At 38.1% G+C, this 24,839-nt stretch overlaps 1 protein-coding gene across 5 annotated transcripts in view; it reads right to left on the reverse strand.

Annotated features, from left to right (window-relative positions):
• LEPR (leptin receptor) overlaps positions 1–21,633 on the reverse strand; it is a 96,933-nt gene extending 75,300 nt beyond the window's left edge. For all 5 annotated transcript variants that reach the window (XM_033409039.2, XM_049698122.1, XM_033409038.2 and 2 more), the window contains exons 1-2: positions 20,877–21,633; positions 20,521–20,565 (exon numbers count right to left, since the gene is read on the reverse strand). The gene's annotated coding sequence lies outside the window, so the exon portion shown is untranslated. The remainder of the gene's footprint in view (positions 1–20,520; positions 20,566–20,876) is intronic.
• Between the last annotated feature and the right edge of the window lie 3,206 nt (positions 21,634–24,839).

A 24,839-nucleotide genomic window follows, 5' to 3' on the forward strand; every position in this document is an offset into this window, starting at 1 on the left:
TGGCCAAAGAAAATAAATAATTGTCCTTTATACTCCTATACGATAAAGGGGGGGAAATACAAGTTATCTGAGGAGAACCTGGGCTTCTAGTATAGGCTTGGCACCAACATGATAAAGATCTTACACATCCTGATACTTAAGGGGATAAGCCTTCAGCCTAAATGGCAGCTCCTTACTCAAGGGCCTGAAATGAAGCCTGTCAGATGGCAAACAATGCCCATACGCACAGAATTCACATTCTTATTTCTTCACATAAAGCCACCCTGAATGGAGACATGAGCTAAGACATGAAGAAAGTCTTCAGTATAATGGAAAAATTTTGTATAAAGAAAGATAGAAAAAAGAAAACCTACCACAGGGGACACAGAGATAAATCAGAGGAAAAAAAGTAGCTTTAACAAATGCTAAAGAGGACGTGTCAAAAGACTTTGCACCCATAAACTCAAAGATTGTTCTGACAAAGGAATATCAGAGGAAGAAAGAGCTTTGGGAAAAAAAAAAAGGAAGAGTTGCGGAAAAGTTTTTCCAATGGAAAGGTTAGAAAACATATTTGCATAATTAATTCCTCCCCAAGGTGGGGGGAGGGGAATAAAGTCAAGTGATTCATATCCAACCAATAGCATTTACAGAAAAAAAGAATAAAGAGAAAATGATCGGCGAAATAATATAAGAAAATTTCCCAGGGCTGATAAGAGACATAAGTCTTCAAACTGGAAAAAAAAAAAAAAAAAAAAAAAATTCTACCAACTTCCAAGAAAGAGGAATGGAAAAAAAATCCATTTCTAAGCATATCATTAAGAAATTGCAGAAGCGCAAAGAAGAAGAGAAGATAGGAAGAGTTTCCAGAGAGAAAAAAATCACTAAAGGAATGGTAAACAGAATTAAAACAAATGTTTCATCTCAAAACACTGAATTCTAGAAAACAATCCAGTAATGGCTGATGGAAAATTATAGTTTAAAATTCTATTAGCCAATCAAGCAAGTATCAGAGCAAAACAAATATATTTTCAATAATGCAATGATTTAGAAAATTTATATCCCGTGAATCTCTTTCTCAGAGGTAATTTTATGACGTATTCCAGCAAAATGAGAATAAACCAAGAAAGAGGGATTCAGGGACTCAGGATACAGGAAAGCTTGACTACGACTCAGTTGATGACTCTGCAGACTTGAGAATGAACTGTCCAGATAGTAGATGGGGTACAGATGACCACTGAAAGGAAATGGCCAAGAAAAAGGTGAGGACAGAAGGCAACTTAATGCATAATATGATTCTGAAGCTGCAAAAATTTGAAAATAAAACAAACAAAAAACCAGAATAACATGAGGGAAAAAAGGAAGCCTTAGTTCAAAATTGAAGCCACTAGTCCAAATAAGAATATGCATTCAATAAGCTTCAAAAAGAAGAATGAAATGGATTCCAAAAAATAAAGGGAATGAGGAAAAAACTTAAAATTAAAGACATAATGAACAAGGCTCACATATCTTCTCACAATAAGAAAAAATTCAGCTAAATGGAAAAAGGCTTATTAAAAAGTCCTGATCTAAATATGAATTGAAATAAAATATGGCACAATTTTGAGCAAATGCTGAAATTAAAAAATCCATTTGAAAGAAGAAAGAATCCCCTTAACCTTGATTCTAGGAACATTCTCCTTTGGGTGGCTGAGAAGTCACATTGAATGAAATAATCCTAGAACTCTTCCTAGTTCTGCAGTGAGTAATACTTAAAAAGTCACAATAACATTAATGTTGCTATTTATTTATTTTTCAACTTTTTGGCCTAACCAATAGACAAAAATGAAAAATTTAATTGCAAATATTAAGCATAAAATATTATCAATATTCTCACTGTACAGCTGTCAAAATTGGAGTAGTATAATTATAAAAGGAGAGATGGTGAGAAGGCAAAGGGTGAAATATCCCAACCTCATAAAGTAGGGAGTCAAGAGAAACCATCTGTACTGAATGGAACAAGAAATGGTCATGGAATTATAAACGGAACCAATAAAAGAGGTCAGAAAATTAATATAATTATATGTAGAAGAGGGTCAGAGAAAGAAGGTGAAATTAGTAAGCTAAATTCTTTCCTACTATGGTACCTGTTTAAAGTTGATAAATGAAAATAAAAGGAAAAAAAGTCAATATAAGCATATTATTTAGCCCTACAGAGGTAGCCAATGGAGGAAACAAACCCAGAAATGATTAAAGTTAGTTGTTCTCAAAGTCAGGAATAAAAAAGTGAAGGGAGTGGGGCAAGGGACCACTGTGTTTTATTACAGTAGGTTTTTGTAACCATGTGCATGGATTCTTTTCATGCAAAATTATTATTTTGTCCTTTTAATTAAATTAAGTGCTAATGGATTTCAAAGAAAGTAGCTACTAACAAAGTCCTAGGAGCTAATTAAAGGTTCACAGAAATGACATATTAGTTGGACTCCAAGAAATACAATACAAAGGGAGAGAGTAGTATTGTATTTCCCCTATTCTAAGATTCACAATATTTTAACACCTCTGACACCAGGATCCTTGTTAAAATCAATGTCATCTTACAACCACTGATGGCCTGGTAGCCTGATCTCGTTGTCATTGATTGCATACACAGAAACCTGGGGTGCTTTTCTAATGACAGACAGGACAATTTTAATCCATCAATATTTCAGTTAACAAACTATTGAAAGACCATTTGAGGAAGGAAGGAATATGAGCCCTGTGTGCTATCTGAAAACCTTCTGTGGACATCTTTTGCTAAGATCAATACAGAGCCAGCATAAAATTTGCAAAATGAACCAACTTAAAAGAAAATCTCAGAGATTGGTTCAAGATGGCGGAGTAGAAGGATGTGCTCTCACTCCCTCCTGCGAGAACACCAGAATCACAACTAACTGCTGAAAATCACCAACAGGAAGACACTGGAACTCACCAAAAAAGATACCCCACATCCAAAGACAAAGGAGAAGCCATAATGAGACAGTAGGAGGGGCACAATCACAATAAAATCAAATCTCATAACTGCTGGGTGGGTGATTCACAAACTGGAGAACACTTATACCACAGAAGCCCACCCACTGGAGTGAAGGATCTGAGCCTCACGTCAGGCCTCCGAACCTGGGGGTCCGGCAACAGAGGGGGAATTCCAAGAGAATCAGACTTTGAAGGCTAGCGGGATTTGATTGCAGGACTTCGACAGGACTGGGGGAAACAGAGACTCCACTCTTGGAGGGCACACACAAAGTAGGGTGCACATCAGGACCCAGGGGAAGGATCAGTGACCCCATAGAAGACCAAACCAGAACCTACCTGCTAGTGTTGGAGGGTCTCCTGCAGAGGCAGGGGGTGGCTCTGTCTCACCATGAGGACAAGGACACTGGCAGCAGAAGTTCTGGGAAGTACTCCTTGGCGGGAGCCCTCTCAGAGTCAGCAGTTAGCCCCACCAAAGAGCCCGGGTAGGCTACAGTGTTGGGTCGCCTCAGGCCAAACAACCAAAAGGGAGGGAACCCAGCCCCACCCATCAGCAGTCAAGTGGATTAAAGTTTTACTGAGCTCTGCGCAACAGAGCAACAGCCAGCTCTACCCAGCACCACTCCCTCCCATCAGGAAACTTGCACAAGCCCCATAAATAGCCTCATCCACCAGAGGGCAGACAGCAGAAGCAAGAAGAACTACAATCATGCAGCCCGTGGAACAAAAACCACATTCACAGAAGGATAGACAAGATGAAAAGGCAGAGGGCTATGTAACAGATGGAGGAACAAGATAAAACCCCAGAAAAACAACTAAATGAAGTGGAGACAGGCAATCTTCCAGAAAAAGAATTCAGAATAATGATAGTGAAGATGATCCAGGACCTCAGAAACAGAATGGAGGCAAAGATCAAGAAGATGCAAGAAATGTTTAACAAAGACTATGAGAATTAAAGAACAAACAAACAGAGATGAACAATACAATAACTGAAATGAAAACTACACTAGAAGGAATCAATAGTAGAAAAACTGAGGCAGAAGAATGGATAAGTGACCTGGAGGACAGAATGGTGGAATTCACTGCTGCGGAACAGAATAAAGAAAAAGGAATGAAAAGAAATGAAGACAGCCTAAGAGACCTCTGGGATAACATTAAATGGAACAACATTCACATTATAGGGGTCCCAGAAGGAGAAGAGAGAGAAAGGACCAGAGAAAATATTTAAAGAGATTAAGAGATTATAGTCGAAAACTTCCCTAACATGCGAAAGGAAATAGCCACCCAAGTCCAGGAAGTGCAGAGAGTCCCATACAGGATAAGCCCAAGGAGAAGCAAGCCGAGACACACAGTAATCAAATTGGCAAAAATTAAAGCCAAAGAAAAATTATTGAAAGCAACAAGGAAAAAACGACAAATAACATACAATGGAACTCCCATAAGGTTAATAGCTGATTTCTCAGCAGAAACTCTACAAGCCAGAAGGGAGTGGCATGATATATTTAAAGTGATGAAAGGGAAGAACCTACAACCAAGATTACTCTAACTGGCAAGGATCTCATTCAGATTCGATGAAGAAGTCAAAGGCTTTACAGACAAGCAAAAGCTAAGAGAATTCAGCACCACCAAACCAGCTCTACAACAAATGCTAAAGGAACTTCTCTAAATGGGAAACACAAGAGAAGAAAAGGACCTACAAAAACAAACCCAAAACAATTAACGAAATGGTCATAGGAACATACATTTTGATAATTAAACGTGAATGGATTAAATGCTCCAACCAAAAGGCACAGGCTTGCTGAATGGATACAAAAACAAGACTCATATATATGCTGTCTACAAGAGACCCACTTCAGACCTAGGGAAACACACAGACTGAAAGTGAAGGGATAAAAAAGATATTCCATGCAAATGGAAATCAAAATAAAGCTGGAGTAGCAATTCTCATATCAGACAAAATAGACTTTAAAACAAAGACTATTACAAGAGACAAGGAAGGACGCTACATAATGATCAAGGGATCAATCCAAGAAGAAGATATAACAATTATAAATATATATGCACCCAACATAGGAGCACATCAATACATAAGGCAACTGCTAACAGCTATAAAAGAGGAAATCAACACTAACACAATAATAGTGGGGGAATTTAACATCTCACTTACACCAACGGACAGATCATCCAAACAGAAAATCAATAAGGAAACACAAGCCTTAAATGACACAATAGACCAGAGAGATATAATTGATATTTATAGGACATTCCATCCAAAAACAGCAGATTACACTTTCTTCTCAAGTGTGCACGGAACATTCTCCAGGATAGATCACATCTTGGGTCACAAAGAAGCCTCAGTAAATTTAAGAAAATTGAAATCATATCAAGCATCTTTTCTGACCACAATGCTATGAGATTAGAAATGAATTACAGGGAAAAAAACGTAAAAAACACAAACACATGGAGGCTAAACAACACATTACTAAATAACCAAGAGATCACTGAAGAAATCAAAAAGGATATCAAAAAATACCTAGAGACAAATGACAATGAAAACACGATGATCCAAAACCTATGGAATACAGCAAAAGAAGTTCTAAGAGCGAAGTTTATAGCTATACAAGCCTACTTCAAGAAACAAGAAAAATCTCTCAAATAAACAACCTAACCTTACATCTAAAGGAACTAGAGAAAGAACAAACAAAACCCTAAGTTAGCAGAAGGAAAGAAATCATAAAGATCAGAGCAGAAATAAATGAAATAGAAACAAAGAAAACAATAGCAAAGATCAATAAAACTAAAAACTGGTTCTTTGAGAAGATAAACAAAATTGAAAAACCATTAGCAAGACTCATCAAGAAAAATAGGGAGAGGACTCAAATCAATAAAATTAGAAATAAAAAAGGAGAAGTTACGGGGCTTCCCTGGTGGCGCAGTGGTTGAGAGTCCGCCTACCGATGCAGGGGACATGGGTTCGTGCCCCGGTCCGGGAAGATCCCACATGCCTCGGAGTGGCTGGGCCCGTGAGCCATGGCCGCTTGAGCCTGCACGTCCAGAGCCTGTGCTCCGCAACGGGAGAGGCCACAACAGTGAGAGGCCTGCGTACCGCAAAAAAAAATAATAAAGTGAAAAAAAAAAGGAGACGTTACAATGGACACCACAGAAATACAAAGCATCTCAAGAGACTACTACAAGCAACTCTATGCCAATAAACTGGACAACCTGGAAGAAATGGACAAATTCTTAGAAAGGTATAACCTTCCAAGACTGAACCAGGAAGAAGTAGAAAATATGAACAGACCAATCACAAGTAATGAAATTGAAACTGTGATTAAAAATATTCCAACAAACAAAAGTCCAGGAACAGAGGGCTTCACAAGTGAATTCTATCAAACATTTAGAGAAGAGCTAACACCCATCCTTCTCAAACTCTTACAAAAATTGCAGTGGAAGGAACACTCCCAAACTCATTGTATGAGGCCACCATCACCCTGATACCAAAACCAAACAAAGATACTACAAAAAAAGAAAATTACAGACCAATATCACTGATGAATATAGATGCAAAAATCCTCAACAAAATACTAGCAAACAGAATCCAACAACATATTAAAAGGATCATACACCATGATCAAGTGGAACTTAACCCAGGGATGCAAGTATTCTTCAATATACACAAATCAATCAATGTGATACACCATATTAACAAATTGAGGATGAAAAACCATATGATCCTCTCAATAGATGCAAAAAAGCTTTTGACAAAATTCAACACCCATTTGTGATAAAAACTCTCCAGAAAGTAGGCACAGAGGGAACCTACCTCAACATAACAAAGGGCATATATGACAAACCCACAGCAAACATCATTCTCAATGGTGAAAAACTGTAAGCAATTCCTCTAAGTTCAGGAACAAGACAAGGATGTCCACTCTCACCACTATTATTCTACATAGTTTTGGAAGTCCTAGCCACGGCAATCAGAGAAGAAAAAGAAATAAAAGGAATACAAATTGGAAAAGAAGAGGTAAAACTGTCACTGTTGGCATTTGACATGATACTATACATAGAGAATCCTAAAGATGCCACCAGAAAACTACTAAAGCTAATCAATGAATTTGGTAAAGTGGCAGGATACAAAATTAATGCACAGAAATCTCTTGCATTCCTATATACTAATGATGAAAAATCTGAAAGAGAAATTAAGGAAACACTCCCATTTACCGCTGCCACAAAAAGAATAAAATACCTAGGAATAAACCTACCTAGGGAGACAAAAGACCTATATGCAGAAAACTACAAGACACTGATGAAAGAAATTAAAGATGATACCAACAGATGGAGAGATATACCAAGTTCTTGGACTGGAAGAATCAACATTGTGAAAATGACTATACTACCCAAAGCAATCTACAGATTCAATGCAATCCCTATCAAATTACCAATGGCATTTTTTACAGAACTAGAACAAAAAATCTTAAAATTTGTATGGAGACCTAAAAGACCCCAAATAGCCAAAGCAGTCTTGAGGGAAAAAAACAGAGCTGGAGCAATCAGACTCCCTGATTTCAGACTATACTACAAAGCTACAATCACCAAGACAATATGGTACTGGCACAAAATATAGATCAATGGAACAAGATAGAAAGCCCAGAGATAAACCCACACACCTACAGTCAACTAGTCGATGACAAAGGAGGCAAGGATGCACAATGGAGAAAAGACAGTCTCTTCAATAAGTGCCGTTGGGAAAACTGGACAGCTACATGTAAAAGAATGAGGGCTTCCCTGGTGGCGCAGTGGTTGGGAGTCCGCCTGCTGATGCAGGGGACGCAGGTTCGTGCCTCAGTCCAGGAGGATCCCACGTGCCACAGAGTGGCTGGGCCTGTGAGCCATGGCTGCTGGGCCTGCGCATCTGGAGCCTGTGCTCTGCAACAGGTGAGGCCACAGCAGTGAGAGGACCACGTACCACAAAAAAAAAAAAAAAAAAAAAGAATGACCTTAGAACACTCCTAACACCATACACAAAAATAAATTCAAAATGGATTAGAGACCTAAATGTAAGACCAGACACTATAAAACTTTTAGTGGAAAACAGGAAGAACAAGCTTTGACATAAATCACAGCAAGATCTTTTTTGTCCCACCTCCTACAGTAATGGAAATAAAAACAAAAATAAACAAATGGGACCTAATGAAACTTAAAAGCTTTTGCACAGCAAAAGAAACCATAAACAAGATGAAAAGACAACCCTCAGAATGGGAGAAGATATTTGCAAATGAATCAACGGACAAAGGATTAACCTCCAAAATTTACAAGCAGCTCATGCAACTCAATATCAAAAAAACAAACAACCCAATCCAAAAATGGGCAGAACACCTAAATAGACATCTCCAAAGAAGATATACAGATAGCCAAAAAACACATGAAAGAATGCTCAGCATCACTAATCATGAGAGAAATGCAAATCAAAACTACAATGAGGTATCACCTCACACCAGTCAGAGTGGCCATCATCAAAAAATCTACAAACAAGAAATGGTGGAGAGGGTGTGGAGAAAAGGGAACCCTTTTGCACTGTTGGTGGGAATGTAAATTGATACAGCCACTATGGAGAACAGTATGGAGGTTCCTTAAAAAACTAAAAATAGAACTACCATATGACCCAGCAATCCCACTACTGGGCATATACCCTGAGAAAACCATAATTCAAAGAGTCATATACCACAGTGTTCACTGCAGCACTATTTACAATCTCCAGGACATGGAAGCAACCTAAGTGTCTGTCAACAGATGAATGGATAAAGAAGATGTGGTACATATATACACTGGAATATTACTCAGCCATAAAAAGGAACGTAATTGGGTCATTTGTAGAGACGTGGATGGATCTAGAGACTGTCACACAGAGTGAGGTAAGTCAGAAAGAGAAAAACAAATATCATATATTAATGCATATATATGGAACCTAGAAAAATGGTACAGATGAACCTGTTTATAGGGCAGAAATTGAGACACACATGTAGAGCACAAATGTATGGACACCAAGGGGGGAAAGCGGTGGGGGGTGGGGGTGGGGGTGGGATGAATTGGGAGATTTGGATTGACATGTATAGACTGATGTGTATAAAATGGATGACTAATAAGAACCTGCTGTATAAAAAAATAAATAAAACAAAATTCAAAAAAAAAAATAAGAGCCCACAAACAGCATTCCCCTGGGCCACAGTCCCCCTCTCCCAAGGGAACAGATAGAAAAGAAAAAAAAAGAAAATCTCAGAAACCATAGTGAAGCATTCTTTTTTGAAGTGCTATATAACAAATAGTCTTGATAACCCAGAGTATGATACCATTTGGGAAAATACTGACATCAACAACACTGAGTTGAAAAATGATTCAGAAAAACTGGATTCTGAATAAGAAAACGAATTCCTTAATGGATTTCTTTGACTTTTACTTTCCTCATGAGAGTGATATGATTTAAACAAAAATCTTTACCTAAGTAATTCTAAAAGAGCCCTTTCAGTAGACATAAAACAAAAATTCTAAACAATGAGAAAGCATTGTAAAATAAACAGGCAGAGCTTTTTCTTTCTTAGCAGTGCAAAAGCAGTGGTGTATCTTAAAAATCCACAATGTCTTAAAGAATTACAACTAACTAGAAAGAGCGGTAACTAGGAGGAATCAGATATTACTTTTAATTTGGATAAATCATAACAGATTTCAGAGGCGAATGATGATTTAACTGCCTCTTGAAGAATGGGGAGGAATGTGAAGCATATCGTAAGTATTATTTTAAAAGGTTTTCTTATAGAACTTTTTCTTCTCTCAGATCAGACCTGTAACCAGCAGTGTTACCGCAAGACACCCAGGTCACTAGAGAAATACTCAGCTACCTCCTGGGTAGGTCATGATCCTAACAGATAACATCTTCATAATATAACAGCAACTACAATTATCAGGTGCTTATTATGTATGTGCCAGTATGTTTTCTCTGTTTATGCATAAACACATATACACACACACATATATGTGTGTGTATAATTTATTTTCTCTTTCATCTCCTACACACTGACCAGTTTGGTTCAGAAACTTTGCTGGTGTATACAGAAGTCTAATTATTTGATTATCTCATAGGTTTAGACACCCAAATAACACGTGCTAGTTAAAGTAAAATGAGAAAATATAATTCTGAGAAAAACTAAGTTGTCCTATGCCTTCACTAAACAGCTATTTGGTAACAGCTGTTCTTAAACATGAGTTCACATTTTAAAGCCTATTATAATACCATTATAGACGCCACTGAGAATCCTTACTTGGCTCACATCTTTAGCTATTATCTAGTACAACTATATAAAACATTTATACATTTCCATAAACATTATAGAAATTATTAGCCCAAGAGTAGAGTCGGTCAGTCAGTCCGTCAATCTGTCTGTCTCTCTCTCTTCCCCCCATTCCCTCCCTTCCTCCTTCTCTCTTTATCTTTCTCATTCACTGTTATACACACATATATATATACAGATTTGTAAGTCTGTACTGTTTCTGAATTTTCTCTCTAATTGGCAAAGACTTAAAAATTAATATCAACATCACAATGTCCCTTTAGGGTGTCTCCATTTGGGTCATTTTTATTTGCTAGTCCATAGTACTCTAGTCTGATTTAAGTAGGTCCACAGGGTACCAGAACATTTCATTAAAATAGTTCTCATATGCATGACTCTCTCCTTTAAGACCATCCACAGACAATGGTTCCCACAGCTCTGTTCTCTCCTCAGCGAGTCTCCATCTACGCTCAGCAAAGCCACAGCTTTAACCCAGCCGACTGGACCACTTAAAGATGCTGATGCCAGGCAAAATTGAAAGTGGGCTGTATTCACTTTGGAGGACACTTTATTGGTACGATAAAATTGTATAAGTGGGAAGAATCTAGCCTATCAATTCTATGGAAGAATAAGAGACTTGCTGACTTTCATTCAGTGAGAATCAATATCCACAAAAATTTCACATAGCCTACCTTAGACATATTCAGTGTTCACATTCTGGAAAAGATTTTAGGGACTTCCCTTGTGGCCCAGTGGTTAAGGATCTGCCTTCCAGTGCAGGGGATGCAGGTTCAATCCCTGGTCGGGGAACTAGGATCCCTCATGCCACGGGGCAACTAAGTCTGTGCGCTGCAACTACTGAGCCCAAGTGCTCTGGAGCCTGGGCACCACAACTAGAGAGAAGCCCACGCACCGCAACTAGAGAAGCCCACGCACCGCAACGAAAGATCCCGCATGCTGCAGTGAAGATCCCGCATACCGCAACAAAGACCTGATGCAGCCAAATAAATAAATAAATATTTTTTTTTTTAAAAAAGATTTTAAACTTCCAAGTTGATGGCACTTAAATTTGACAGGGATGTTTTACTACATAACCAGTATTTCTGTGTCTGATATTTCTTATAAACATCTACTGAATCTCACTTAAAAATATTACAACGGCATTAATCACATCTTGAAGCTTGGCACATCAGCAATGTGGATTGAAGGGTTACAAGAGTGGATATTTCTGGTTTTCATTTTAAAGCCGACAGGAAGCATGAGGATAATCATAAGTCAGAGCTACTGAAAAAGGTTGTTAAACATATAAATACATATTTTAAAGTAGTATCCCTTTAATAAAACCCTACAAAAACAGAAATATAACTCGAGAATCACTCCAAATTAATGAAAGCAACCATTCAGCAGGAATACATAATAATTTTAAATGTGTACATGTAGTATAACCTCAAAATAACATATATTTATTATAATGTAGCTTTGAAATGTATATGGTGAAAATTCAGAGTACCACAAGGAAAAAGACAGATATCCACATATATGGTAGAAAATTTTAATACACTCTCCTAAAGAATGAATAGAACAGCAGACACAAATACATGAGGATATATGAGATTGAAATAATACTAACAAATGATACTGGAACAAAAACATTAACAAATTTGACATACATTGAACTCTGCTCCCCCAAACTGTAGACTGCATATTATTTTTAATCACCAATGGGGCATTTACAAAAACTGACCACGTACAAAGCCATAAGGTATGTTACAAACAAATCCAAAGGACTAAAATCATACAGACCATGTTCTCTGTCCACGGTGTTTTTAAAACAGAAAAAATAGCAAAAATATAACTACACAAATGCCATATACTAGGACATTAAGAAAAAAAGTAAGCCACTGGGCAAAAAAGATATATTTTAAACTGATGGTAGTGAAAAAAGCATCTCAAAACTTAAATTATTTCATGCAGATAAAGCAGTACTGAGAGGAAATTCAAAGAAAGAAACATCATTCTTAATGTGACATGACTTCACCTGTGAGCACTTCAAATCAACATTATACCTAAGGTCCTAGGCAAGGCAGAAAGAGAAGTGGAAAAGGTTTAAGGAATATAAAGGAAGACACAAAACTGTCATTATTCATGAATGACAAAAGTGGAAAATCCCGAAGTATCTATATGTAAGCTGTTTAACTTAATTACAAAACTTAGCAAGATTGCTGGTGGAAAATATAACTACCTAAAACCAAGCATTTTAAACCCTTCCCAACTTATTATATGAAGCCAGTATTACTCTGATACCAAAACCAGACAAAGACATCACAATAAAAGAAAACTACTGACCAAAATCCTTTATGAATATAGATGCAAAAATACTAGCAAACCAAATCCAGCAATGTATAAAAAGGATTATACACTATGACCAAATATGATCTACCTCAGGAATGCAAGTTTGATTTAAAATGTGAAAATCAATCAATCATAATAATAGAATAAAAGACATGACATGTCCATAGAAAAAGGGCTTGACAAATTCCAATGCCATTTCATGACAAAAACATTCAACTAGGAATAGAAGAGAACTTCTCCAACTTGATAAAGCTGCATATGAATAACCCATAGCTAACATCATACTTAATGGTGAAAGACTGGCTGCTTCCCTGCTAAGATCAGGAACAAGACAAAGTTATTCACCTGCACTTTCTATTCAACTAGAGGTTTTAGCCAGGGCAACTGAGCAAGAAAAAGAAATAGAAGGCATCCAGATTAGAAACAAAGAAGTAAAACTATCTCTATTCTCAGACGACATGATCTTGTATGTAGAAAATAATAAGGAATTCACAAAAACTATATTGCACCTAATAAGTAAGTTCTGCAAGGTTGCAGAATACAAGATCAAGGTACACGAATCATTTCTATTTCTGTGCATGAGCAATGAACAATCTGAAATACAATTAGAACATAATTCCATTTCCTAGAGCATCAGAAATAATAAAATACTCAGGAATATTTTCAACAAAAGAAATGCAATTATTTGTACACTGAATGCTATAAAACATCACTGAAAGAAATTAAAGAATACCTAAATAAATGGAAAAACATCCCACGTTCATAGACTGAAAAACAATTTTATTAAGATTGTAATATTTCCCAAATTGATTCAATGCAATCCCTTCAAATTTATAGCTACATTTTGTATATATATTGACAAGCTGATTCTAAAATTCATATGTATTGATATATGCAAGGGAATAGCTAAAACAATATTGAAAAAGAAGAACAAATTTGGAGGATTCACTTCTGATTTCAAAACTTGCTTCAAAGCTACAGTAATCAAGACAGTGTGGTACCTGGTATAAAGATAGAAGTATAGGTCATTGGAACAGAGTTGAGATTCCAGAAGTAAACCCTTACATTTTTGGCAAAATGATTTTTGACAAGACACTTAGATATGGGGAAAGAATGGTCTTTTCAACAAATGGTGGTGGGACAAGTAGATACCCAAATGTGAAAGAATGAAATTGGTCCTTTCCTTCATTCCATATATTCAAAGTAATCAAAAACCTAAACATAAAAGCTAAAACTCTAATATTCTTATAAGTAAAACATAGAAATGAAGCTCTGCAACCTTGAATTAGGTAATGGCTTCTTAGACTGAAATTAAGTATAAAAATAGATAAACTAGACAAAGTCAAAACTCTTGGGCTTCAAAGGATACCATCAAAAAAGTGAGAAAACTCACAGAATGGGAGAAAATATTTGAAATCCTATATCTTAAAAGCGATTGTACACTATATGAAGAACTCTCACAACAATAAAAAGACAAACAATCCAATTAAAAATAAGCAAAGAACATTTCTCAAAAAAAAGATATATAAATGGTCAATAAGCACATGAAAAGGTGCTCAATATCATCAGTCATCAGAAAATGCAAATCAAAACCATAATGAGTATCACTTCACATCCACTATGATAGCTTAATCAAGGTTCTGAACTGTAACAAATGTTGACAAGGAGGTGGAGAAATTGGAACCCTTGTACCTTGCTGGTGGGAATGTAAAATGATGAAAACTGCTTTGGAAAATAGTTTGGCAGATTTTCAAATGTTAAACATAATGTTACATATGACTGAACAATTCTACTCCCAGGTATATACCCCAAAGAGATGAAAACATACATTCACACAAAAACGTGTATGCAAATGTTAGTAGCAGCACTATTCATAATAGCCAAAAAGTGAAAACTACTCAAATGTCCATCAACTAACGAATGAATGAACAAAATGTGATATATCCATATAAGGGAATATTATTTGGCCATAAAAAGAATGAAGTACTGATCCATGATACAGCATGGATAAACCTTAAAAACATGCTAAGTGAAAGAATCTGTTCACTAAAGTCCCTATGATTTTATTCGTCCAGAATGTCCAGAATAGGCAAATCCTTAGACACAGAAAGTACATCAGTGGTTTCCAGGGATCGGAAGAGGGGGCATGGGGAGTGAATGCTAAGGGGTATGGGGTTTCTTTTGGGAGTGACAAAAATGCTCTAAAATTAGATAGTGGTGATGGTTACATAACTCTGTTAACATACTGAAAACCAGTGATTTGTACACTATAAAAGGATGAATTTTATGATATGTGAATTATAGTCCAATAAAGCCATTATTTTTAAGATACTTTTAAAGGTCAAGTTTATCTCTCTATGGCAGTAACAGAAACACAATGAATTTTTTGAAAAGATTCATTTAAAATAACTTCAAAAATACGCAGTTCCTGTGAATAAATCAAACAAGAAGATGTTCAAGGACTCCTAAGGGAAAAATGAGACTATGTTTACATTTATCATATTAGAGAAGACCTAAATATATTGAGAGACAGTCATGGATTCTAGAACTGAATATTCACAAGGTATCAATTTCCTTTTAATTGTTTATAGACTCAAAACAATCTCAATAGAATCTCCATTAAATTCCTAACCAATTTTTTAGAACTTGACAAACTGATTGAAAAAATGTATATGGAAAGGTAAAGGGCCAAGGAATGCTATAGCACTCCTGAAAAAACTGCACCAAGTGGGAGGATTTACTCCCCTACCTACCAGATAGCAATACAATTTAAACCTGTAGTGATTACAGAAAGAGGTCAAAGGAACAAATACAGAGCCCAAAAACAGACCCAACATATTATCAACTCTTGATATTTGAAGACAGTAAGTATTTGTTGTTTTAAGCCACTAAATTTGGGGGTAACTTGTTACACAGAAATGGGTAACTAATACATTGCTGCTCACCAGTATTCTCAGATTTATTTTTTCTTTTAGAACAGAGGTTAACCTTGCCCACCTCCTTGAAGTTAGGCATACCATATGACTTCTTTTGCGTCTAAAGTATGAGTGTAAATCATTCATGTCACTTCCAGATGGAGGCATTTAAAGCTAGTTCATGATTACCCCCACTTTCTTTTCCCATACTATACCAACTGGGAAAGTTCTGTGTTCCAGATTGTACAGCTACAGAATGATGGAGGTTCCCTGAATTTAGACCTGACAATAGTTGCCCTGGAAAGTTGCCTTAATCCAGAGGAAACTTTTCTTGAATGAAAAATAAACCTTTATTGCATTAAGTCAATGAGATTTGGGGATAATCTGTTACCACAGCATAACCTAGCCTATTTTTACAGATACTAGGCTCGATCTCACTAGTAATTGAGGAAACAAACAGTAATGATATAATACAGACCTACCAGATGGGCAAAAATTAAAGGTCATGATAATACTAAATTTTGGCAGGGATGTAGAGGAATGAAAGTAGGAATATAAATTGGTGGAACCATGCTGGAAAAGTGTGGCATTATCTAATAAAGCTGATATCTGCAAGCCCTGTGTTCTAGTAATTTGACTAGCAGTTTTATACTCTAAAGAAACTCCTGCATCTAAGCACCAAGGCATTTGTAGAAGAATCATAGGTGGTTTATTTATGGTAGTGAAAGAAAGAAAGGGACAGAAGGAGGGAGGGAGGAAGGAAGGGAGGGAGGGAAGAAGAAGGAAGAAAGGAAAAAGGGAGGGAGGGAAGGAGAGAAGGACAGAAATGACCCAAATATCCTGAAACAGAATGAGTAAAAAATAAAGGTATTATATTCATATAATAAAATATATCCAGTAATGAAAACAAACAAACAACATCCACTGTCAGCAACAGCATTCAATCATCAAAAAAATTACTGAGCTCCCCTTATATGCTTCGCTCTATTTCAGGTACTAGGCTCTATTTTGGAGCAAAACAGGAAAAAAAAAATCCACCCTCATGGAGTTTGCATTCTAATAGAAATGAGACAGGAAAAATGATTAAGTCATACAGTATTTTTAAAGGTAGTAAGTACATGCGGAAAAGCAAAGGAAAGGGGAAAGTGTTTTGCAAGGTAAGATGTACAATTTTAAATGTGATAATCAGAGTAAACTTCATTGAAAAGGAGACAACTGAACAAAGATTTAAAAGAAGTTAAAGTAACAGAGTAAGTCCTGTGGTATCTGGGAGAAGAGCGTTCCAGCCAGAGCAAAGATGGTCCCCGATATACTCAAAGAATACCAAGGAGACCAGTGTAGCTGGAACTGAGTGAATGAGAAAAACAGCAAGAAATGAGATCAGATAGGTAAATGGGAGAGAAAAAAACAGGTAGCACCTTATAGGTAATTCTAAGGATTTGGGTCCTTTAAGACTTTACTCTGTATGAACTGGAAAGGCATTGGAGATTTTGGACGAAAACAGTGACATGATCTGACATATGTTGCAAGAAAAGAGCTCTAATTGCAATTTTGAGACTGGATTATGGAGGGAAAAGAATGAAAATGGGGAGACCAGTTAGGAGGTTCTTGCAATAATCCACGTGGGAGATGGTGTCAGCTCAGACTAGGATGGCAGCCATGCAGGTGATGAAAGTAATTATATTCAGGAATTATTTTGAAGATAGAGCAAAGAGGACTTCCTGACACATGACATCTAAGGTATGAGGGAATGGGAGATATCAAAGATGACTCCAAGTTTTGGGGCATGAGTAACGTGAAGGATGAAGGTAGGGAAGGCTGCAGATAGAGTGGGCTTGGGCAAGATGAAGATTCCATTTGGAGCATGCTGAACTGGAGGTGTCTACTGGACATTCAAATGGAAATGTTGAGCAGGCAGGTGGACATAGAGGTCTGAAGTTCAAGGAGATAACTCAAAGCTTGAGCTATCATTTTGGAGGCATCAGTGTACAAATATAGAGATTGCATGAAATCATCAAAGAGCGTAGAAAGGAATGAGCTCCCAAGGACCTCAGCTTAAGATATTCTAAGGTTAAAACCTCTGAGAGCAGAAGAGAGATCAGCAAAGGGGACAGAAAGCAATAGCTAGTGAAGAAGGAGGAAAAATCCAAAAGAGTACATGGTGTCCTGGAGGTCAACAAAGAAATATTACAAGGAGCAGAGTGTGATAACTGTGACAATGCTACCAACAGGTGAAGTAAGATCAAAGGTGACAACTGACTACTGGATTTGGGAGAGGTGATGTCACCAGTGACAGCGACAGGAATAGTTTTGGCAGAGTACTGAAAATAGAAGAGTGATAGAAATAGGTTTAAGAGAGAATGTGAAGAAATGAATCAATGATAGGGAATATAGACATCTCTTTTTAAAAGTTTATGCTTTCAAATGGAGAGGATATGGCTTAGTCTCATAAGCATAATGTTAAGCAAAAGAATCTATGAAAGAGTGCCTCCTATATTCGTATAATTTTTTTAAGTAAAAGGAAAATTGTGATTAGGAAGGAACAAGCAAGAGGTTTCTGGGTATTGGCATGTTCTCTTACTTGTAGGGTAAATAATGGGTATTTGCCTTGTAATTATCTGTTATAATGATTTGCTATATTATTTGTCAACCAGTACATTTGTTTTATGTACTCTTCTCCCTGTATATGTCATAGTTCAAAAAGTTTAAAGATTAATAAGATCATGTGTATGAAAAGACAACAGGTAATATCACTACGGAGTTAACAGAAGTTTTAAAAAATATTTGAGGAGGAATATTTCAAATTATAAGCAGACCAAATTTGAACTGAAACTCCAAAAGTTTATATGTACTAGGTCTGGCCAGGAGGCAAATGCTTGTGCCTTTCTGATTTAATTAAAAGTGGAATTTGTAAATCACATAAAAATCTCAAAAGAATTAGAGCAGACTGTAAGCCCTTTTCTTCATTTTTAACTCCACAGGACATGTTTTTTAGTATGTGTTTGGCTCTCAGTAGGAAAAATGCAGTGCAATATCTGTCAAGGCAATTCTTTTCTTTTTCTGGATATTTTTTAAGTTTTATTTCTAAGACCCCCTTGGGATACTGCACTTCACAAACACAAACCTTTTCGTTATATAATAGTGATCTAACTGCGAAGACACACTGTTTTTTTCTCGGTAAGTTCATTACAAAAGAGGAATAGAGCTTCTGCCAACCATGATGGCTCTCCCAAGCCATGAATGAGTTGGACCATGCGCAGATCCATCCACTGTTTTCAGTTGTTTTCCAACAAGCGACTAGAAGCCGGGATATTTGAGTTCTACTACTCTCTGTTCATTCAACAACCAATTTCTTTAACATTCTGGGCATCTCTTTCAAAGGAGATGATCATCTACGTCACCAGAGGCTATCATGGAAGACAAATGCCTGAATAACTGATGACACTTCCAGTCCAAAGGTGAAAAGGCAATGAAAATAAATTTAAATGTGTTCATAAAAGAGTACTTCAAATCTATACCACTCTTCCAAATGGAATACAAAGCACATGCTAGGTGGAAACACATTGTTTTATTTTAGATCAAAGCCACCAAAAAGAGCCAGAGACACTTCTAAACCTATCCCAACTACTGATGACTAAGTCTCAAATAATTTTGAATTACAAGGAACAACAAAAGCTATTCTAACATTCTGTCTGCTTAAACAAGTCAACAGTTGTTTGTTGTTTTTTATCAAAAGGAAATAAAAATCTCGCTGACACTTTATAGTACACACTTCTTGTACAACTTTGTGTGTGTCTGTGTGTCAATTCCTAATTTCTGGTTTATCTGTTTAGTTAACTCTGCTATTTTTCTAGGATTCATCCCAAGACAACTAAAATGCATTACTAAAATTGGCACCTCTGCTACTGAACTTAATTTCAGAGAGGCTCTAAAGTGGTCTGAAACCATTTTTTTAATATCCTGCACACAACTTCATGCTAAAAAGTAACACTGTTCAAGAGCAGAAATTGATAGGAAAGGTGCAATTTTTGTTTTCCTCCAAAACAATTTTTATTTCCTCCAAATATACAATACTGAAAGTGAATAAGTACTTATACTAAAGCCACATGTTTTTGTTGCAGTGTTGCAAATATTAACTTCAAGTTGAACATGATTCTTCAAGCTAGACTCAGAGATGATCTAAATATTTACATATAAACGACATATTTCTGAGCTCTTTTATAAGTGTTTTTCTCTTTAAGTTTTGGTTGGAAAACCCTAAAATCATAAGTCTTAAATGCATATGAACAAAAATCCCAAGATCAGTATAGATTTTTAAAATTTCATGAAATTATGAATCTAGCAATGTTTGTAACATGTTAAAAAGTTAAAGAATTATAAATTTTTAAGTTGGGAAACATCTTAGATATTATTAAAAGGCCCTCAGAACTTGACAGATGAGGAAACTGAGGCCCAAAGAAATTAAACTAACCACAGCTGTCACCATAAATGGCAAATCATACCAAAAGCCAGATGTTCTGACTCCAAGTCCAGAGCTCTGAAAGAGCTATTTGTTTCAACATACTTTCATACTTAAGGAAATGAAAGTTAACAGAGGACACTCCAGGCAGTCCCTCAATATAAGGAACTCCCTCAGGCTTACAAGAGCCAGTCTCCTCTTCTGCTTGCAAACCCAAGTCCTAGAAATAACACCCCCAAATTCCCACTTTCTCAAATGGCCTCATCCTACCTGGGGTTTCCAAAATGATTCCTCGGTTGGGTCTCTTTTTCACATCCCTACAAGTCCCTTTAAATAAGTGCTTTGGTTGGGATTGGGTTTTGTTGTTTTTGTTTTGTTTTATTAATTTGCTTGGGGAAAGCCGGAGATGGTGGAAACAGAAGCTCCGGGCTAAACCATTCCTAGAGCACATTTTTTTTTCTTTTGTCATCCAAACCAACAAATCCTTCCTCCGGGCCCCAGGGCTTACTGGTTTCCGTCGCAGTCCCTTCAGTTTCCAAAGTAGGAAGGAGACCTGGAAAAGAAGTTGGCCAGGTGGCACGTCCTTTCTGGGGCGCCCGGCAGGTGCGCACCCAGGCTGGGCTGGCTGCCCTCGGGCGCGCGCCCCGATGCGCCTTGCCCCGGGGGAACGAGAGCCCCCGCCGCCCCTCCCCCCATGGCGCGGGCCCCTCCGGTGGCGCCGGCTGACCCGCCCCGGCCTCCCGGTCCCCACTTGGCCAGCGGGCTCCGGCCAGCCACGCGCGCCCCGGCGCCCGGCTCCTCGCGTGGCCGGGAGACGGAAGAGGTGGCAGAAGCGGGTAGAGGAGAGAGAGAGTTGGGTCCCACCTCGAGGCCCAGGTCCCACCCAGGCGGAGGCAGAGATGGCGGCGGCGCGGGGGCTCGGCCGGCTGTAGGCTCTGCGGTGGGGCGGCTCCAAACTCCCTGCCGAAGGTGCCGGGCAGCTGTCAAGAGAGAGGAGGCAGCGGAGTGTGGAAGGAGGGGCTGAGGGGGAGCGGAGGGAGAGGCGGGAGTTGGGGGAGAGAAGGGAGGAAAGGTCGGGTCGCCGCCCGCGCGCCCCGCGCCCTCCGCCACCGCTCCCGGGGCAGCAGAAGTGGCCCCCGAGCCGTCAGGGCTGGCGCGCAGGTGACGGGGGCGGCGGCGGGGATGCGGCTGCGCGTGGCGGCGGGCCTGGGGGAGGAAAAGCGAGGAGTCCGGAGAGAAGGACCCTCTGCCCGCAGGGAAGCCGAGACTCGAGGCGAACTCGGCAGAAAGGTGGCGCCGCTACCTTACCCAACTGTCAGCTACCGCGCGCCCACTCTGAGCCCGGGGGTCTCAGGCTCTGCACTGGGCCCTGGGGTTCCCTCTGTCCCTCCCACTTACAGACTAACAGGCCTCTGTGCATCAGGTGTGCAAAGTGCTGCAATAAAGATTGTAAAAATCGGGAGGAGTGGGAAAGGAAAGCGAAATGGAAAAGACCAGAAGTAGTGAGGTAGTGAGTTTCCTGTCACCGAGAATGTTTCAGCCAAGCATTTTGGTCGTATTTGTCAGGAAGTCATGATTCTTTTCAATCTTGAAATTCAATGGCGTTTGACGTAGTAAGTTAAAAAAAAAAAAAAATCCGTCCTTGAACAGTCTGATTCTGACCCCAAAGTAATAATCATTTTCTTGCTCTCCACTCAACATGTTCACTCACTGATTTATTCATTAATACATTTTTGTTGAGGCCCTACTGAGTGCCACACAATATGCTAGGTGCAATTATTATGTTCCTTGAACTTGGAGTTATGACAAGCAAGTATCATATAATTACCAGTTGTGATGGATGATATGAAAGAAACCAACAGAGTGAGGAAGAAAGAATAAAGGGGAGTAGAGTACTCTGGATTGGGTGGATGGTTAATTTTCAACGGAACTTGCCTAACATCCTCATAGGAAGAAGCATCAGAGACACAGAAAGAACTTAGCCCAGAGATGGGTAGAGCCAGAAGCAATGTCTCCCTGCTCCCTGACCCAGACACTTGGCCAACCTGTGGAGCTTTGTAAACGGAACTTTTCCCCCAGAGGAATATTGTCCCAGGGTCAGTGTCACTTTAATGGAGACAGATGTCTTCACTGGATGAAAATAAGAATTGGAGTAGAAATACTGACTTCCTCAAATTATTGTGAAATAAAACAACCCAAGAGAATCCTTAATTAGATAGTTGCTATGAACTAGCATATGAGTTTTCTAGGGTTGCCTTAACAAATGACCACAGGCTCAACAATTAATACAAGAGAAATATATTTGTTCACTATTCTGGAGGCCAGAAGTCCAAAGGCGAGATGTCGTCAGGTCCATAGACTTCCCCAAGACCTAGGAGACAATCCTTCCTTGCCTCATTCAGCTTCTGGCGGCTCCAGGACTCCATCGGCTTATGGCTAAATCTCTCCAACCTCTGCCTCCATCTTCACATGGCCTTCCTCTCTGTGTCTGTGTCTTCTTCTCTTCTGTCTCCTTTAAAGACATTTGTCATTGGAATTGGAAACCATCCAGGTAATCCAGGGTGATCTCAGCTCGAAATCCTTACTAATTAAATCTGCAAAGACCCCTTTTCCAAATAAGGTCACATTCACAGATTCTAGAGTTTAGGATGTGGACATATTTTGGGAAGAAGCCACCATTCAACCCACTAAAGCTAGTAAACTAATAGGGGCCAAAATCATTGCCTACTGTGGAATCAGGGTGCCATTCCAGGACCACTATTCAAAATTGTACTGATACTAAGCATAATTAATGATTTTATTGTGAACTTCTAAAAATGTGTCATTAAACCTGGGCTTATGAGGAGTAACTGTAATAAGGAAAAGAAGTACAGAGGCTCAAGCCTTTAATTCATATCTGAGTCACAGGAAATATTTGAAGGCCAAGCATAGCTTGCCAGAAGCTACCATTGTTAAATTAATACAGACATACACTCCACATCCATATGTATGGATTTCTGATAGTATGATCTAATACTGAATGTCTGCTAGGCACCAGGCTCTGAGTCATGGGCTCCTATGCAGCTTACATTCTAGGTTATGGGACACATTTGAAACTCATTTCCTCTGGCACAGTGTCTGATGCATACCTGAAACTTGATAAAGAGTTATTGAATGAAGAGATGAGTACAAATAAATCACTATCCATCAACTAGGCAATTATCACCACACTGAAAACCATCTCCATAATAAGAAGATAAGATTCATTAGAGCAAAACAAATTAACACCGTGACTCATTCAGTATTTTCCTGAGTGAAGGAAAAATCCCTAAAAGGAAACCTTTGATTTAAAAAAGAAAATAATGAGATCACCTATCTTCTCTTTTTTAAAAAAATCAATATGTGACTATTTACACAGATACAAATCCTGCTGGGAACAATCAATCATAACTGAAGTTATGGTTACTGAAAGTGAATAAAATATTTTGTCCAAGTATTTTGGTTGATCGTTTCAACTATTAACTTCATTATATCGATGCATTACTTCTTGAAACTCTTTACAATGATCTCAATGACTCCACTCTCTCCTGGTTCACCTCTTTCCTCTTTGAGTTTCCTTCTTACTCTTCTACTCTTACAATTATAAACCATCAACCAATATGTTAATATCTACTAAACTGAGTCCCACTCATTGACTTACTTGGGTCATGAGCCCATCTCTGAATCAGTCATGGTGGCCAGTAACTTCGAATATGATGACCGTACAGGTGTGAGTCACCTGTGCACTCCTGGAAAACAAGAAATGGGAAGAGAATTGATCTCACTCTAACCAAATAACTTACAGTGGGGGAAAAGTGGTACCTCAAAATAAAATTAGGGTGATCTTACTGAAGGAGCAGTGGGCAAAGAAGCACAGATACGTATCCACTAGAGTAGACACTCAAAAAGTTTTGCTGTGAACTGAACATAGTTTTAATTGAAACAGTTGGCACTTCACCCTTTTTATGGTGTTCTAAATGTTTCATAGAAAGTTATTTTTAAAGAAATGACAATTGTGACTATTGATTATGTGTCTGATTACCACACAAATCTTAAAATTTTACAGTTACAAGGACTTTGAAAAATGCTTTTATATGCATTGGAGGCCATAGAGTCAAGCACGTGGGCTCTGGAATCTGATTGCCTAAGTTTCTATGCACACATATTATGAGACATTGAATAAGTTCCTTACCCTCTTTCTGTCTCAGCTTCCTTTTTTGTAAAATGGAGATGATAATAACCCCGTCTCTGAAATGTCATCAGAAGTAATGAGATAGCCACTATGCCTTTAGAATGGTACTTATTACCTAGTACTCTATTATGCTTGCTTGTTAGTCATCTCATTTAGTCTTCAAACATCTCTGGAAAACATTTTGGTACATTGTTGTACATTGATAATTTATTTTTCCCTTAATAGATAATCAATATCTATTGTGTATCAGGTACAATTACCAAGATAAAGAGCATGTGTCCTTTAATCCCAAAAAGAGTAAAGTGAGGATTCCCAGAGTTCAACCAGGTTGGTATAGGGCACTCCATGCAGGGGAACAGAGTGTGGAAAGAAAGGCACAGAAGAGGAAAGGCATGGTACCTTAGGGAAATTCAAGCAGTATAGTGAGACCTCAGGGTATGTTCAGAAAAGTAGACCTGGAAAAGTACTTAGAAGTCTAATAGGAAGAACTTTGAAGGTCATGTGGATTTTTAAGGTCATCTGGACTTTAACTGTTATGCATGATGAAATGTTGGAAACTTTTAGACTTAGGAATTATGTTTTCAGTTTTGTAGGAAGGAAAGCACATCCCGGGTGTG

This window comes from Orcinus orca, chromosome 1, assembly GCF_937001465.1.
Source record: "Orcinus orca chromosome 1, mOrcOrc1.1, whole genome shotgun sequence".
Lineage (NCBI taxonomy): Eukaryota > Metazoa > Chordata > Mammalia > Artiodactyla > Delphinidae > Orcinus > Orcinus orca.